At 49.3% G+C, this 16,686-nt stretch overlaps 1 protein-coding gene and 1 long non-coding RNA gene across 5 annotated transcripts in view; one reads left to right on the top strand and one right to left on the bottom strand.

Moving 5' to 3' along the window:
• Positions 1-16,686, top strand: part of PEBP4 (phosphatidylethanolamine binding protein 4) — a 289,209-nt gene that overhangs the window by 109,159 nt on the left and 163,364 nt on the right. The window lies entirely within an intron of this gene.
• Positions 1,337-11,394, bottom strand: LOC105740138. The gene is made up of 4 exons (XR_001116150.2): positions 11,215-11,394; positions 8,812-8,889; positions 2,162-5,462; positions 1,337-1,728 (listed from the first exon to the last, which is right to left on the bottom strand). It is a non-coding gene; the product is annotated as an uncharacterized LOC105740138 (long non-coding RNA).

The following is a 16,686-nucleotide window of genomic DNA, read 5'->3' as shown; positions in this document are numbered from 1 at the left end:
TTCCACCTTCCTCTTCTCAGCCCCTGCATTGTTCTGGATTTTGAGGGTGCTCAGATGGCCCAGCCGCTGCCTCCTGCTGTTTCTCACTCCCATGGTCTTCTTTTCCTCCTTTTCCCAGCTCCAAAATGGGTCCTTCTCTCCCGAGCTCTGATTTCAACAAATCCTGTATGGCAGGAAAATTATCCCCATTTTATAGCTGTGCAAACTCAGGCTGTCAGAAGTCAAACCCAGGTCTTTTGAGTCCAAATCAAATTAGGTCATTCTTGAGGTTTGAAGATTGTGCCCCGCAGTAAGCCTGGTGCTATGGGAATGCAGAGAGCTTATGATCTACTTAAGAAGACAAAACAAGCATACTTTTGAATAAACTATGAGAGGTATTTCTCAGTGGTTAAATCACATAGTGACTGAGCATATAGGAGTTTGCCGAAGCCTGGAAGGCTTCCTGGAGGAGTAAGCCTGTGGCCAGGATTAGCCCTGAGTTAGCCAGGAAAGGGGAGAGATGGGAGCTCCCAGCATGGGGAATAAGGTGTAAGAATCCTGAGCCCAGCACTTCCTGACATGGAAGAAGAGAAGGCCTGGTGGCATGCTGGACAGAAGTGAGGAACCAGCCAGCTGGGCACAAGGGCCTGGTGGCAGAGGCCGAGAACACTGAGATTTGATGGGGAGAGAAGCGAGGCATTGCAGGTTTCTGGGCACAGGAATAGCATGAAATTAATGGTTTAGGAAGATGATGTCATGGTGATGTGTGAGATCCTGGTTGGAAATCTGGGGATGCGGTACCAGTGCCCCTTGAGCAAACTGGTGTGGCCCAGCCCAGGAGGGCTCCAGGAGCTTGGCCAGAGACAGGCAGAAGCCACGGCCACCTCACTTACAAGCCCCATCCTCATAGCAGGGGCCAAGACTGAGGGTTCTCCCGTGGCTGGTCCTTTTAGAACTGGATGGGTTGGGGCCAGGCGTGGTGGCTCACGCCTGTAATCCCAACACTTTGGGAGGCCAAGGCAGGCGGATCACCTGAGGTCAGGAGTTCGAGACCAGCCTGGCAAACATGCTGAAACCCCATCTCTACTAAAAATACAAAAATAACCTGGGCTTGGTGGCACGAGCCTGTAATCCCACCTACTCAAGAGGCTGAGGTGGGAGAATTGCTTGAACCTGGTAGGTGGAGGTTGCAGTGAGCTGTGATCACACCACTGCACTCCATTCTGGGCAACAGAGTGAGACTGTCTCAAAAAAAAAAAAAAAAAAAAAGAAGTGGATGGGTTGGCCAAACATCCTAGGTTGGTCTTGCATCCAAGGAGTTATGTCCTAAAGAAGATGTGTGGAGTCCCCTGCAGGCCACCGCAGGGGAAGACAATTAACTGGAAATAAGTAGACAGCAATTAAAATGAGAGCACTCACTCCCTTTTTACTGTCATTGTTGTTGTTATTAAATTATTTTGAGTTAGCAGGTGTACAGATAAGGGTCACAGTGAAAAGCTAACCTCCCTCCCACTCAGTTACCTACTGAAGCAGCTCCTGTTCCCAGCGTGTGTGTGTGCGCATGCGTTTGTATTCTCCAGAGACACTTCAGAGGGTTTCTTTTTAAAGAGAATAAACTAAAAAGTGCTAGAGAACATCATAAAACTTCATTTGGTAAATACGTTCTTTGAGATGGTCTTGCTCTGTCACCCAGGCTGGCAAAAGTGATCATGGCTCACTGCAGCCTCGACTTCCTGGGCTCAAGCGATCCTCCTGCCTTTGCCTCTCTAGGAGCTGGGAGTACAGGTGCCCACCATCACACACGGCTAATGTTTAAAGATTTTATAGAGATGGAGTTTTTCCATATTGCCCAGGCTGGTCTCGAACTCCTGGGCTCAAGGAATCCTCCCACCTTGGCCTCCTAAAGTGCTAGGATTACAGGCATGGACCACTGCACCCAGTCTTATTTGGTAAATATTATAAAAATATACTAGGAGTGGCTGGGCATTGTGGCTCACGCCTGTAATCCCAGCACTTTGGGAGGCCGAGGTGGGCGGATTACCTGAGGACAGGAGTTTGAGACCAGCCTGGCCAACATGGTGAAACCCTATCTCTACTAACATTACAAAAATTAACTGGGCGTGGTGGCAGGCATCTGTAATCCCAGCTACTCAGGAGGCTGAGGCAGGAGAATCACTTGAACCCGGCAGATGCAGGTTGCAGTGAGTCGAGATCCACCATTGCACTTCCACTTGAGCAAGAAGAGCGAAACTCTGTCTCAAAAAAAAAAAATTATATATATAGAAATACACACACACACACACACACACACACACACACACACACACACACGCATACTAGGCGTGTCCTCAAGGCCCAGTAACTTGGGAGGATTAAAAAAAATAAATAGAAGAGATAAGGAGAAAAATAAGGAGAGATGAGTCACAATTAGACTAACAGTCCCATCCCCTCCCCTACACCCTGCAACTTTGCTTTCTGACTTGAGCAGCGTCCCACCCCACTCTGGGGCAAAAGGCAACTTTTGCCTGGGCCTCCTCGAATCCCTCTGACCTTAGCCAGGAGACCCCTGCCACAGCAGACAGTGCTGCTAACTGCTCCCTCAAACACCCACCTTTGCCCCTACCTGAGAACTCCCCACCTTCTGGGCAATGTGCCCAGTGCCAGCTGCCAGCCAGATGGGCCACCCCATCTCAGGTCCCTGTCACTGTCCCTGTTGCTGCTACGTGGGGAGTGGGGGCATGCGGGATGCACCAGAGCTCTCAGTGCACCTGCTGGGCCACTGCTTTAGGGCAGCAGGCTGTTTGGGAGCTACAGTCTTACCCTGGAGGGCTGCAAATGGCAGGGGCCTGCGTGGCTCCAAACTGAAAGAGGTTACACCTCCCCCTGCCCCTGCGTGTTGGCCTTGACCTGGGCTTGACATGTGCTGAATGCTTTATAAACGATTCCATTTAACCCTTACACCTCCATGAGACAGGCATTGTTTTCAGCTGCATTTTAAAGATAAGAAAGTCTAGACTTGGGGAATTTAAGAAGCCTTCAAGGTCCCACAGCTGCTAACTGACAAGATGATGGGATGTATTACACGCCTGGTCAGATTCAATGGCTGTGAGCTGTGTTGAATTTCCTCTTGACCAGCATGGATGGAAGAGTTGCCTTTTGCCTCTTCCAGAACTGTGCCGTATTTCTGAACTCCATGGCTGGTGGCCGCTTCCGATCACTTCTGTCTTGCCTGTCTGTAAAGTGCAGAAATAGACCCTGAACGCCTGTGGGAAGAAACGCTTACTCATTTGACAGTCCTAGCACCGAACAGATAGTTATTCTGGAGCAGGGAGTCAGTATTTGTCTAGTAAGAGTTTCATTGTTGAAGAAATGATTGATGAGTGAGCAAGTGAGTGAATAAATGAATCAACAGGTGAGTACGACTTCCCTCCTTAACCAGTAATTCCATGTTAGTCACAGGAGAGAAGTGAGCCTGTCTCCTGCAAAAGGATGCATGAGTCAACCCTGCAGGTGGTCTGTGACTATGAAGCCAGGAGGCCAGTTCTTGGAGTGGCCTATAAGCTGGTACGAAAGCAATTCCCAAACTCAGGTGTTCCCCTACTCTTGCACACAGCCGATGTGCCTGGGACACAGAGCTGGCTTCCCAAGAGGACCTGGTGAATGCCCACGAGGCATATTCATCTGCATGCATGAGTCCTGACTTCTTTCAGAAGCTCACTGGAGACCTTGGGCAGAATAGCTTCACTAGCAACAGTGCTGAGGATGCCAGGAAATAGAGACGATGTCCACAGACTGTCTCCTGTGTCCTTCTAAGCTGGGCATCTTCTGAGGCTTTTTCACACTGAAACGGAAGAGCACAGCTCCTTTGCTTCAGGCAGAAGGCAAGTGCCAGCTTCCTCACAGACTCCAGAGGACTCACATTTGCATCGTGTGCCTGGTGCTGGGGACCAGCAGCAGGTGTAACCCAGCTCGGCAGTCATAGCAGGGAAAGGCCAGTGCCAGCCTGCTGCTTGTACTTGGTCGTGGAGGCAAAGGGCAGGTGCTAGAGTCAGCCAGACCTGGGCTTGAATTCTGGGTCAGCCCTGTACTATCTGTGTGACTCTGAGCAAGTCATCTAACCTCCTGAGCCTCGGTTTCTTCATGCGTAAAAGGAGGAAATAAGAGATACCATCTCATGATTGTTGGAAAATTTAGATGAGATGATTTATGTGAATTCCTCAGCACTCATAAGCTCTCATTAACCAAGAGCTCTCCTTATGAACTGGCATCAAGAAAGGACAGTGTACATCTCCTGGGGCCGGGTAATACTCATTTCAGTATTATCACAGTCTCCTTGCATTGCATTGAATGCACCACTGGGTGCAAAAAGCTTCTCTTCTTACTGCCAACAAGTGTCCACTTCATTTGGGGAGAGTGCAGTGAACGCTGTTAGATGTAACCTGATAGTTATCTCACAGTAAGTGCTGCTGTGATTCAGGAAGGAGATAACACCACAGGGTGGGGCTTTCTGGAAGAGGTGACCTTGGCCATACTTTGAAGGATGGGTGGGACTTGAATGAGCAGAGATTAGAGGGGAAAGCCTTTTCAGGTGAGATAAAGGGAGTAAGACAGATCCCAGACCGGGAGGCAAACATTCACGTTGGAGGATGCAGCGAAATTAAGGAGAGGACATTGGGAGAAGAGAGAGAGGATGTCAAATTGAGCTTATCATGTGAAGGCTGGGGACAAGGAAGAAAATGCTCAGGGGGGAACAAAGGAAGTCAGAAAGCACCCCACACTGGGGGAAATGGCCCTTTGTCAAGGGGGTGGATGCTGCCTTTGGAAGAGGTTCTTTCTTCTCCCTTTTCCCCTCCTGGTGTTCTCAAGTCATGCGCTGAGTGAGTCTTGTCAACCAGCTCTTCCCTGATTAACTCTCCTCCCGGAGCCTTAAGTCACAATCTGCACTTGCTTCTCCGTAATAGCCAGTGAACCCTGCCATCCCACTAGGAGAGGAGAATGCACATCCTGACATTCTAATAGGCTCAGCAGCAAAGACAGTGCTAGCATCGCGGTGGTGACAGCAGGCTCCAAGCCCTGCCAGGTAGTTTTCGCAACTTTCTAGTCTTCCTTGTCTTATTAATTAGGAGAGGCTATCTCGCAGATTTGGGGCTATAAATCTCAGATAACAGCTCTTCAACCTTCATAACTGCTTCTAACTAGGTGGTAGAACCAGGTGCATTTCATCTTCATTTTAAAGAGGTCCCTGTGTCTGCTATCTGTGTGGGAGCCCTCTCTGCAGGACGGGAGCAAGAGGAGCTGCTAGTGATGGCAGGCAGCAGGACATTTTCTCCGTGGCTCTTCACTGGCCTCCAAAATTGCCAACCCTTCAGTCCTTAAGTCAAGATGCATCAACTCCAGCCCCTTCCCTGGCTCCCTTCTCAGATTGGAGGACACATGTCCGGGCATCAGAAGCCTTTGCACTCTAACATAAATATGTGTGAACCCTGGAGCAGAGAATTGGTGAAATCAGCTGATGGTGGAGTTGTCCCCCCCTCTTTTTGTATCCCCCGCAAATAGTATACAGTAATCAAAATTTAAGCCACCTGAGATGAAATAATTGCTTAACAATCATATAAGACAAAATGATTCAACAAATGACAGTGAGGCCCTGTGATATACAGAACAGATGCATTCAGTGTACCATATTATAATGCGCTAATACAAGATTGACAGCACAATAATAGGAGTGAGCAGCAACTCAGCCTATAATTCCAAACCAAATGTGAGGCTGTCCACAGAACTCAAATCCTAGCAGGCTGCAAAATTAGAGGTAACACCACGCAAGGTTCAAGACGACTCATTAGCAGGTTGGCAGAGTGTTTCAGGAGCAAATTCGTCTGTCGAAGGAACTAATTTTGTGCCATCTTCAGCTCAACTTTTTTTTTTTTTAAAGTGTGCAGATACAACCTTCCCTGGAGAGGGATGTGGGGGTGGGAGGTTGAGATCTGGCCAGAGCCCCTTGGGGCACAGGGACATCAGGTCACTGGTGTGGGTTTTTGCGTGGGTTTGAGTATTGGGAGAGTGATCTGGGTGTGTTAACGGGTGATGCAAAGCAGTGGTGGTGTGGCAAACACTATGCAGCCTGATCTCAGCGTGAGAAACTGATGGTTCTTTCTGCTGCCTCCTTGGGGCTGTTCTCACATCAGAAAGTGTTTGGATCAAGGATATAATGAAGGATAATTGTGATAAGCATCCTTCCAGGTCCAAATTTCTGAACCTTTAAACAAGCATCATAATCCCTGCTTTGTATAGATGCCCCTATTGTTTTGATGGTGTCTGGGATTTGTTTTAATCAGGTGTGGGAAGACATGCAGACACAGAAATGGCTCTCATGAAGGAGGAAGTTTTATACTCACAGATCCCTAGAGGCAGGGGGTACGTCTTGCAGGGCCACATGGGGTATACCCCAGGCTCGGTTGGGAGGCAGAGGGAACCAGGGAAAAACCTGAGTAGGAGTCTTCATCGTGGGAGGAACAGGTGGGGTAGGGTGAGCAGGGTTAGGGTTGGCTAGTGTGAATCATTTCAACAGGTTCTGGGTATAAGGACTGTTCCTAGTGGTCAGGGTGATTTGGGCAGGTGGATAGTGGCCTGGAGTGTAAAAATCTGATAGAGGAGGTGGTTGGTGGTATGGGCACTGGACTGGTTGGTTTTCCTAAGCAAATTGTGCTCACAGAGGAGTTTCCTATTTCTAGGAATTCGCCCTGGGAGGGGCAGTCCCTCCAGGATCAGCGAGGCCCCAAAATGTCAAAGCACAAAAATTACAGAATAAAAAGACACGATTAATACACCTTCATAGTTTCACATCTGCGGCTGCTTTCTCTCCGGGAGCCGTGGCCCCTTTTCTGCCAGTTTGAGGCCTCCCTCTGTTCATGATCAAAATAGGGCATGGTAGCATCACCACATGTGCATGACAAAAAGTCGTGGTACATTCTCCACACCACCCCAAATCCTGGATCTGTGAGGTCAAGAAAGAAAAGCACCCACCTCCCTTCAACTGGGACCCCCTGCTGGCCCCACCCACCTGTGCTCAGTCCAGGGCTGCCTAGGTGTGGCCGGCACTGCCTGGGTCACTGGTGCTGACGATGCACGCTTTCCTAGAGTTTGACTAAGACGCCCCATGTCCCCAGTTCTGCCAATAACAGGCTGTGGGCCTTGGCAAGGCTGCTGTGATTTCCTGTGTCCCCATTTCCTTCCCTGAAAAGTGATAGGATGGATCCCAGTTCTAAATGCTTATTTTCTCTGAAGAACTGGGGAAAGGATAGGAAGAAGTAGGAAAAAGGTGAATGAGATGGAGGGCCAGGGGGTTCTCTAATCTTCACAGAAAACCAGTGACAGGCACATGTTGGAGAAGGTATCATTGATAACCCCTTCCTCATCTGCCCCATTGAGCCAGGGATAGCAGTGATTCAGCACCTACCAGGTAGCCAGGCTTCTATGCTTATTACCTTGTGTAATTCTTAAACAGCCTGAGGACAGAGTAGCCACTCTCAGTACCATTTTACTGCTGGGGAAACTGAGGTGTGGAGAGGTTAAATCAATAGTCCCCACCTGCTCACGGCCACACAAGTAGTAATGGAGCCTGGCCTCCCACCCCACAGTTTCATCCCTAATTGCTGTATGCTACTGCCTTCCTCTGTCACGGGCAGGATCATCCATGTAGGACTGGATGGCTTGAGTGTGATCCAGGCAGCAACAGAGATTTGTCCCAGGAGGAGTTATTCCAAAGAGGGAGAGTGAACCCCAAAGGAGAAGCATTGTCCCATGGGGAGAACGCTATTTGGAACTTAAGGGATTTCCACTAATTTCTTCTCTTAACAAGTATTTTGTGTCTATTAGATACCTGGCATGGCTCTAGGCACTGGGGACATACAACTGTGAGTGAGATGGTCCCAGTCCTGCACTCAGGAAGTTTTCAGCCTGGCAGAGCAGGACAGACATGAGAAAAGTGAACAGATAAATACAGTAGCTGCAGGAAGCCCGAGTCTGAGGGGCTGTGGCCTGTCTGCATCCAGGTCTGTAAGTTGGCCAACCTTGGACACTTGCAAAGGCACAAGTCCTTGTAGGTGATAGGAAGGTCTGAGAAGCCAAAAAAGAGGGTGAGAGGCACCCCAAAATGAGCAACTACCACCCTTAGGCTGGACGGAGAAAGGGAGGATGTGGGATTGGGAGAGTCCAGAAACTGGGGCATCCCTGGGGACACTGGAGCCCTGTGGGGCCCCATGGACACAGTCAAGGCCACAGTCACTTTTGGATGCCAACAGGGAGAGGTAGGAATATCCCGGCTTCTTCTTCCCTCCTGCCGTTTAATTTCCTGCCAGTACCTCTAGATGGCTCAACCCAAACTAAATCCAGAGGATCTGGGAAGCCTGGGAAGTGCAGCCATGGGGGTCAGTCCCCACCTCTTCCCCCAGGCAGAGCAGAGCAGGAAGGGCAGTGGGACCTGGCAAGGGCAAGCAGGGCCCAGGCCCTGGCCCTGGCCCCGTGCTTCCCCTTCTTTGGGGACTGCTTCAAGGTCTTGAGGTCTATAGAAGCTCCTGGTGGGCAGGAGAACCAGTGGCTTTGAGCAGAGTCTGGGTCTAGGCTGCCCCTGCCAGAGCCTCAGTGGGCCCCTCCCTGCCCTCACTGGTCCACTTGGGCCACTCCACGTCCATCTCTGCATGGCCAAGAGAAGGCTGCAGAATGGGGAGGAAGGTATCGGGAAGGGCGAGTAGGGAGAGCGCCTGGCGGGGAGGAGGGCACGGGCCACCTGGAGCTGTCCCCAGAGCCCACATGCACTTGCCGCACAGCAGGCACCTGCTCAGTGAAGGGATGGAGATCCGGTTCAGGAAGGGTCTCAGCATCAGAAACAAAACAAGTACGCCAACAGCTGCCCTGAAAGAGAAGTCAATGCGAGTGTAAAGCAGGTGATCGCTGCCTCAGGAGTGGTTTTGAACAAGTTTTTCCTTTAAAACCCCAGGGCGGCCGTCTACAGCCCCCACCTGCATCTTCCTACCGAAATAACAATACCTCACATTTATAGAGCCCTTTGAGCTTCTCAAAGCAAGTTCTCATGTCATTTGACCCTCACAAAAGCCCCGTGAAGTAAATGGCAGGGACGGTAGTTGAGGTGGCTAAGGTCACATGGGCACCCACTGAAGAGGTGGGGCCCACTCAGGGCTGCTGTCTCGCCTTCTAACTGAGTCTCCCCCAGGCTTGAGTGCCTGTGCTTTGTCACCCCTCCCCATCATCCACCGCTTTCAAGGTCCTGGCCCCAGGTAGAGCCCCAGGCCGCTCTCTCCTCCCCAACCCCTTGCTCAGGCCCCACATTGGGTAGAGCTATTCCCACTTGAAGCCAAACTTGGATGCGTGTGGCAATCTGCTTTTCAGTCTGAGAGATCAAAAGGAACAATTTTTTCATCTGCGGAGACAACCACAACAAAAATGGTGCTTAACACCCTTTTCCCAAATGCAACATACCCCTCTGTGTGCCGTAGAATCTTACCATATTTTGCCATGAAATAAACACACCAGAAAATTTTTTTCTTCTGTGGAAGAGGATGGAGAAATTTTGGTAATTAAAACTCCCATCGATCAATGCTTAGATCTCAGAGATAATTGCATTGCTGCTGCAGATGTTTGTTGAATCACGCAGTTTTGTTTTCAAGCGCGTGTGTGCCTCAAGGCCTGAAATCACACCTCCCCCGGTGTGAAGCACCCCTGGGCAGGCTCCCTGTCCTCCCCGACCCTCGTGGGATAACGTGGTGAGAATAGCCGGGTGGTAGTCCTGGCTCTGCCTCGAATTAGCTATGTGGGAATGAGCCTGTGATCTAGCCTATCTGGACCTCAGTTGCTTCTGTAGATTGAAGAGCTGGAATTGGAAAATCTTAAGGTTCTTTCCCTCTTTTGGTGTTTCTTGGAGTCAACATTCCTTTTGAGAGGTGTTCCTCTCTCCCCACTGGCTTGAAATCTCATCTCTGCTACTCACCAATTCATGCGTTCACGAGACGTTTACTGAATGCCCTTTTTTGGGCAGGCCCCATTGTGAGGCTTGAAAGTAAAAGGGTGACTAAGATATAGTTCCCACCTCTGGGGCGCTCACTGCCTGGTGGGATAGGCAGCCCAGAAGTAGACATGTCACAATACAATATGTTGAGTGCCATTCTCTCAACATTGAGAGCGTTGAGGCCACGCTCTCGTTCTGTGGCCTCACACAGATCAGTTAAACCTCCATGTCTGGTCTTCATCGTCACTGGGGATGTTTGCTTCCCTTCCTAGCTGAGATCTATTCACTGTGAGTGGGCTCTGAGATGAGATTAGGATAGAGCATAGTAAAACATTTCCCATGGGGAAGGGCTTGTCCTCTCTTTCTGTCTCAAAAGAGATGGAGGAACACAGAGGAAATACCACCTGCCCCATAGCCACGCTAAGCTGGGAACAAGAACTATAATTTTTAGCTCATCCCCCTACCTGGTACTCTGTGATAAGAAACCAGCCCAACATCATTCCGGATGCCCTCTTCCAGCCTCCAGGGTCTGCCCATGGTGGCCTCACTGCGATGACAGTTAAAATGCAAGAATACTTTCAAAAGGAGGGCTATTTTCCCCTCGGCATCCAGCTTGGCCTAGACATCCAGTTTGCTCTCTGTTCCCTGAGCTCCAAGCTTCCTCTCCGACGAAGCCGGGGAATGCACCCCTGTTTGGAGATCCTGTGCTCTGCCGACTTGCTCAGGCTGGCCAGTAGCAGAGTCCGAGTGAGCAGCCCAGAGGAAGGAGGCCAGAGGACTCAAACCCAGAGATGCCAGGCCCGGAGAGGGAAGCCCTCCCCACCTGTCTGCGCTTTGTGATTAGATATGAGCAACGGGGTAACTCACAGGCAGCAATCTCAGTCACTTGGTGCGTCAGGTAAACTGATGGGCAGAAAAGTGAGAAAGCGCCACTTGGAAACCAGAGGCCACTGCCGCATGGCCGGGTCCTGCCCCCTCTCAGAGCTCTCTCCCTGAGCATGCACTGACCCTCCACCCTCTCCCGCAGAGCCCATGCTGGTCTGACCTGCAGGATGTGTTTTCCGTAGAGGCCCCCAAATACCATCTTATCATGCCAGTCCCCTACTATATTCTCTAACCTTAAATTCCAGGGATTCCGCCCCCTCCTCCCTCTCCATGCTCACCCTCCACCCCCTTTCCCCCAGGAGCTGCTCCTGTACCTGGAGTAGATTCACCTGCAAACACTCAGCTTGCAGGAGCACAGCAGACTGGGGAGTTTCCTTTCCCAGCCAAGCTGAGTTTGGAGGGGGGTGTGGGAGGAGATGGGGAGGGCTGGGGACACAGGTTGAGTCTCTAAAGAATGAGGACTGCATTGCCTTCTTCCCTGCCTCCTGGTTACAGCTGAGAAGGTAACCAACCTCGTGTGTGTGTGTGTGTGTGTGTGTGTCTGTGTCTGTGTGTGTGTGTGTGTGCGCGCGCGCACAAGCGTGTGTGTGCAGTGTATGGAAGCACAGACGGCCCCTCCATGGTGGGGTGGGGAGCCGTTCTCTCACCCTGCAGCTTTCTGCCTCTCCCTCCACCCTCCTCCGACTCCCTGCGTCCCACACTGCAGGTGTCTCTGAGGCAGTGTTTATGTAAGCAGCTCATGTTCTGCCGAGCGACAGTGAGAAGCTGTTGTCAATTCGAGGAAAGCCCCCGGCTGCCCACATGTGTGGTTGTCCCCGTGGGTTTCATAACAAGAGGGGGAGGTGGGGTGGTGGGCCCCTGGGGTGAGGGCGGCTGGGCTCAGCCCAGCCCAGGAGCCTCCTCCCCGCTGCCACCAGCGTGCCCGCCCCGCCCATGTGTTCACAAGCTGCTGGCCTCACCTCCTCTCCTCCCAGCTAGTTTCCCGGCCGTTTGGCTACGGAGAGACAAAGTCAGTGCCTCCTGGCTCTGGCTGGCCCTGCTCAGGAATGTAGTACTTGGGTCGTGCTGGGCTACTGGAGTCAGGGCAAATAACCTGACATTTTGAAGGCATGAAAGTCCCAAGGACCTGCCAACCAACCCAGCAGGTTGGTTTGATTCTGACCTCAGAATCAAAACATGGACCCGAGGTTTTGATTCACAATAAGGACATGTAGCCCCATCATCTTTCTATTCCAAAGTCAGCTGTCCTCACCCGGACAACTGAGGGCAGGGAGAGACTGGACAAAAAGGGCTCTGAGCCACCCATACAGTAGAAATGGCTGGGACACCTTATCCCTGAGGCTGAGGGCTGTTTGCGGATTCCCATTCAGCACAGCCTGGTTTGAGGAGGGGAGGAAAGACCAAAACTTGGTGTCCACTTGATATGTTTATAAGAGTGGAATAAACTCCCTGAAACCCAAATCATAATTCAAATAGCTAATATATATGGAGTGCTTTTCTGATCCAAGCATCATGCTATGAAATGTACATTTCAGTCTTGGCAAAGACTTAATGAAGGAGGCACTATTAGCCTCATTTTAAAGACAAGGGTCCAAGGCCCAGAGAGGTTGAATAACTAGTCCAGCCTCACACAGCAGTTAAGGGAGAGGTTATCCTCAAAGCTTGGAGTTTTCCTTTCTACCCTAAACATTAACAGAAATGTGTTTACATTTTCTGGCTAACCAAGCCAGATTTTGGCTTTGCTCCAAGGAAGCTAATGTCCCACCTGAGAAGTAGCTTTGTTTAAACAGTGGAGAAAATAATTCCTAACTCATTTATTTACTTCTAATTTTACACTTCAAGTGCTGTTTATTTTCACAACAACACAAGCACTATAAACATATACTGTCATTGATGAAGCACGTTTGTGAGGTGCCCCCGGGCTGCAAGTTGAGGTAGAGACAGGACATGTCATCACTGGTAGTAACTTCATCATTGGATGGTGACCTCTCGCCTGAGTTTCTTGCTTTTCAAGTGCTCCCAAGTATTGTCCTGCCAACCCTCTCCTGGAATGAGGCCAAAAAGAAAATCCTGAGCACTGGAAGAATACGCTGGATACTGTCTCTTCTGGGTGGTTCATCCTTTCAGTCCTTTCAGTCCTTCAGCACACACTGGATGCTGTTAATTTTACCGTGGGCCCTATGCACTGGTAATGCAGAAAGTGCTGAGATCTGATCTCCGCCCTAGAGGAGGCTGGCAGAGCCAGTAGACACGCCACCGTTGTATGCATGGTATGTGTTAGCAGCTGCGGTAATAAGGGAAGAAGTGGTTGCAAAACAGGTGACATCTGTCAGCCAGGCACAGTGGCTCACACCTGTAATCCCAGCACTTTGGGAGGCTGAGGCAGGTGAATCACTTGAGGCCCAGAGTTCTAGACCAGCCTGGGCAACATGGCGAAACCTCATTCCTACTAAAAGTACCAAAATTAGTCGTGTGTGGTGGTGCATACCTGTAATCCCAGCTACTCCAGTTGCTGAAGCACAAGAATCACTTGAACCCAGAAGGCTGAGGTTGCAGTGAGCCAAGATCACACTACTGCACTTCAGCCTGGGCGACAGAGTGAGAGTATGCCTCAAAAAAAAAGAACAGGTGACATCTGAGCTGAATCTTGAAGCTAAAAATTCTAAATCTAGAAAGAGCATTGCCGGTAGAAGGAAGACTCAATGCAATACCAAGATCTGGAAAGGCCAGGGTGCAAGTAGGAGTGCGGCTTGAGACTTCGCCGGGTTTCTGGACAGTGCGGGTGGGTGACGTGCTGAGTGACAGGCAGGAAGGGTAGGCTGGGGCCAGTTTGTGAAAGCCTTGGGGACTGGAACTAGACAACGTGGACGCTAATAATTCCCAGCTTCAGCCTTCCAGACGACAGGGGACTAAGTCAAGACTAACTATGAAGCGAGCTCCCAAGTGTTCATGTTAGAGACAAGAAGTGCCAAAGTTTGTAAGCAGTTTCCTCTTTTATTAAAAAAAACAGGGGGGGAGGAGGGCTCAGAACAACAGACACTGGGGTCTATTTGAGGGGGAAGGTGGGAGGAGGGGGAAGAGCAGAAAAGATAACAATTGGGTACTGGGTTTAATACCTGGGTGATGAAGTAATCTGCACAACAAACTCCCATGACACGAGTTTACCTATGTAACAAACCTTCACATGCACCCCTGAACCTAACATAAAAGTTAAAGAAGGGGAAAAAGAAAACAAAAGGGGCTCACATATACATTCTTACTAAAATACTATCCTATGTGATTTCAAGATTAGAGAGAGGAAGGAGCGAGTTCCCTTTTTGTGAGCAGGGAATTGTGTTGAGGTTGCAACTCATCAGGCACCTGAGTCTCGGGGGTGAAAAAGCACAGCTGGCTCCGAGGGCTAAATTCATTATTTCACTAACGAGGCTGACTCCTGACGTGGCGAAGGAAAAGGATGGTCAGGCTGTGAGTATATGGGCTGAATGGAGAAGCAGAGAAGCCACAGACTCCACCCAGAAAACAAGATGGGCAGGTAGACCACCAGAACCTCCATTTCTTAAAGCCCCAATGGACACCTGGAAATTACTTGCCCCTGAAAAAAAATAATAAATTCCAAATTATCATTTCAATGGCTCCTCACATAAATACCAAAGAATCAGAAAAGCTGATGCCTCATGTTGCTCCCGGAATCTAAGAAATGGTATCTTTCAGTTATCAGATTTTATTTCTTTGCAGCGTTACATTTTATACATATTTATTCATGCAGAACAGAAGCGCTGCGTTATTGAGGCTGCCATAGGAGCGGAGGAAAAGCTGTTATACATAAGAATGCACTGCATTTACATTGTCGCACTTTGCTACAATTGAACTATATGCAACTGGTTTTTTAAAATAATAATAAAAACCTCTGGTTTGCATTTAATTCGCTGAGTTTTTTTCTTTCTTACTCCTGAATTTTCATACGCCATGGAAATGTGAAAGGGGGGTCGTGTCAAAATGCTTGAAGATACAGAGGGTTGGGGGCTGGCAAGAGACAGCTTTAGTGGGGAGGGTTTGAGGACCCACAGCAAGTTTATAACTATTTCTTTTTAACAGATGCAGTTAACTGAACTGCAAAACACTCATCTTCCAATTTAATAACTCATTCTCCCTGCATGGAGACAGGGGTATTATAGTGTGGGATATTGCTTTTCGGGCTTTTGAGTGTCAATGATGAATCCCCATCTTCTAATAAAATACATTTTCATAGTAATTGAAATAATAATTTTTTTTCCTCTTCATTTTCCCAGGTACCTAAAAAGGGGCTTTCTACTTCTTTCCCTTTCTACTATTCTAACCTTATTTTCTTTTAACTGAAGTTCCTCAGGCTTTTGAGCTGCACAAGTCAGGGCTTCTGGCATCTGTGTTCTGGTGGCCTGCACACTTTCCCCAAGGCCTCAGCTGCGGGATGGGCTCCACACACACACAGCTAGTTAGGAAGACCAAGATGTCAAGACCTGGAATTTTTTGCTGGGTTTGGCTTTTCACCTCCATTTGCTTAGCAAACTGACTGCCCCTAGAGCTAGGGACAAATGTGGTAACCAGCTAGCTGAGGGAAGCTAGAGGAACAGGGAGGGACCCCAATCCAACAAATTCTGAAGTTCACACACTGGGGGAACTCTTAAATCTCCCCTAACACCCCCAAGGTCAAGATCAGGGACTCCCCGCAACCTCCCGATCAACATTCCACATGTACCCATCAAGCTGCAAGTAATCTCCCCAGGAATAAAACTGAGTATCAGTATGTTAAAGACAACATTAATTTCTCAAGCAGGCCGTGATGATGTTACACTGAGTATAGTATGTTTAATCTACAGCTCTATTCACAGGGTTACTTTGTTCGATTGTTTGTTTATTTTTGAGACACAGTCTCACTCCGTTGCCCAGGCTGGAGTGCAGTGGCACAATCACGGCTCACTGCAGGCTTGAACACCTGGGCTTAAGCGATCCTCCCACCTCAGCCCCACTGAGGAGCTGGGACTACAAGCCTGTGCCACTAAGCCCAGCTAATTTTTTTTTTTTTTACTTTTTCATACAGATAGTATCTCAGTATGTTGCCCAGGCTAGTCTCCTGGCTTCAAGCAATCCTCCTTGCCTTGCGCTCCCAAAGTGCTGGGGTTATAGGCATGAGCCACTGTGCCTGGCCAGCATGGTTACTTTAAATGCTATGTTGGTGAACTTAACTTGAATGGAAAAATATAAAATTGTCTCCTAAGACATCTTTTCATTGCATCCTTTCCTTCATGGCTGACAATGAAGAGAAAGAAGAAATATATAACTAAGACTCTAATGGGTTTAAAAAGACCAATGCAGGTGCAGTCTCGCCAATAACTGTACCAGCTTCGGGAGATTCTCCAGCCCCTTTCTCTTTATACTCACCCAGGGAAGAATGATTTTGATGAGAATTTACTCAGTTTAGGCTGTAATTTAACTTTGCCTATAAGAATCTTCCCCTTTCTATGTCTAATCTTCCCTAATCCAGTAAAAAGACCCTAGAAGTCAGGAATCAAAATTTAGGCTGGGCGTGGTGGCTCATACCTGTGATCCCAGCACTTTGGGAGGCCCAGGCGGGCGGATCACCTGACGTCAGGAGTTCGAGACCAGCCTGGCCAATATGGAGAAACCCTGTCTCTACTAAAAATACAAAAATTAGCTAGGCGTGGTGGCGCATGCCTGTAGTCCCACCTACTCAGTAGGCTGAGGCAGGAGAATCACTTGAACCCAGGAGGCAGAGGTTGCAGTGAGCCCAGATCGCGCCACTG

Source organism: Nomascus leucogenys, chromosome 8 (genome assembly GCF_006542625.1).
Source record: "Nomascus leucogenys isolate Asia chromosome 8, Asia_NLE_v1, whole genome shotgun sequence".
NCBI classification, from domain to species: domain Eukaryota; kingdom Metazoa; phylum Chordata; class Mammalia; order Primates; family Hylobatidae; genus Nomascus; species Nomascus leucogenys.
Note: the sequence above shows the minus strand (reverse complement) of the source record. Positions and strands in the feature narration are given on the sequence as shown.